The sequence below is a fragment of the Sinocyclocheilus grahami genome, unplaced genomic scaffold, assembly GCF_001515645.1.
Source record: "Sinocyclocheilus grahami isolate Dianchi unplaced genomic scaffold, SAMN03320097.WGS_v1.1 scaffold4408.1, whole genome shotgun sequence".
Lineage (NCBI taxonomy): Eukaryota > Metazoa > Chordata > Actinopteri > Cypriniformes > Cyprinidae > Sinocyclocheilus > Sinocyclocheilus grahami.
The window spans coordinates 8,576-10,253 of NW_015509350.1; the positions used below are offsets into that span (position 1 = coordinate 8,576).

Consider the following 1,678-nt stretch of genomic DNA (forward strand, 5'->3'; position numbering starts at 1 on the left):
GTGGGTTAACAAGAGAGTTAACAACATTAACAAGAACCTGAGGCCGCTGGCTGTTACTGGCTACAAGGTCGGGAAAAAATTTAAGTTTTAGCAGATTTAACTGCTCTCTGGTATTTACATAATGCGTCCTGCATCATTTCGAACGAGATATTTAGTTCATCCTTTTTCCACTTTCTCTCAGCTACTCTGCAGGTACGTCTGAGAGAGCGGGTAGAGTCATTTAACCAGGGTTCTTGATCACAGGAATAAATTACAGTTTAACACATTCACATAGAAAACAGCTGGTTTACATTCTAATAATATTTCACAATATTACTGTTTCTACTGTATTTTTAAACAAATAAATGCAGCCTTGGTGAGCAGAAACTTAGTACCGACCCCAAATGATGTAAATTACATGGACTACCATTAAAGCCAACAGAAAATCTGAATTGATTTACTTTAATAATGCACAGCTCCTACAGTGATCGACTAAACAGCATGTTATTACAATGATAAATTTGTCTTTATCATCTTTTATCAATACCTGCTCTGCTTCTGAAAAAACTTTTCAGATGATGTTACGAAATCCATCTTTTTCAAGCCATGCAGCCTCACTCTGGTACAAAACTGACCATCATACTCAAGTAAAAAGCGTTACGAACAACTAACGAGGAGTCAGTTTGTGCACAGGCAGCATTCTGTCATAGCTGACACACAGATGAACAACAGACTCGAGCACAGAAGTGTGTTCATGCTCAATCTGAGAGCACTGATGGCGTCTCTGTGGATGTGATGTGTTGTTCTGTGGTGGGATGAGGAGTGTGTGGAGGCAGCAGGTGAAGTGATCTCAGCTCATCACTGACTCATCCTCACGCGCACACACACACACGCTCTCACACACACGCTCTCAACACACACACACACACACTCACCACACACACACACACACACACTCAACACACACACACACTCAACACACACACACACACACACGCACACACACACTTAGCTGCAACTCACAACTCAACCACAGCATTTATCTATTTATCAGGGCATCTAAGTTAAGGCTTTTTAAGATCTGCACTAATAAAATTCATACTGTTTGTTCATTCAGAACAAACCCATACAATCTGAAATCATGCATCTCAGATTCTTTCAATTTATTAAATGGGCTGTGGCACAAATTCAACAAGGACATATACGGTTTATCAGCAAAACAGGGTAACTTCAAATCTAAAATACACAAGACAGGTTCTATTCAATATGTACTGAAATCGGTGTATGTACCAATATACCACATACAAAATAGCGGTCAAGCGATATTAGATTTTGCTGATACAATAATAAAGCATTTACAAATAGCTTACAGATATTGTGCTGAAACTAGTAACATCCAATGTGTTAAAAAAGGTTTATTGTCTTTCCTTCCTGTGATGGGGTGAAATTAAATGCCAGATACACTTTATTGATCACCAGAAAAGAAAGATTCTATGCATAATGAGGGACTTTTAATTATAAACCACCCCGAAATACTATTATTTTGAAATGGATCTGCTTCACTACTTCAAACAGATATGAGGGAGATCAAATATGCATCTCACATCACTATAAAGTATGTGCATAAATGTGCGGTATTCACTGATTGAGAACTGATCTGAAACTGAGAGCCTGTAAAACAACAGCACCATGTTTGTAC

At 38.4% G+C, this 1,678-nt stretch overlaps 1 protein-coding gene across 1 annotated transcript in view; it reads right to left on the bottom strand.

Moving 5' to 3' along the window:
* The window catches only part of LOC107576821 (mediator of RNA polymerase II transcription subunit 23-like), a 6,072-nt gene that overhangs the window by 794 nt on the left and 3,600 nt on the right, over nt 1-1,678 (bottom strand). The gene's annotated exons all lie outside the window — the stretch shown is intronic.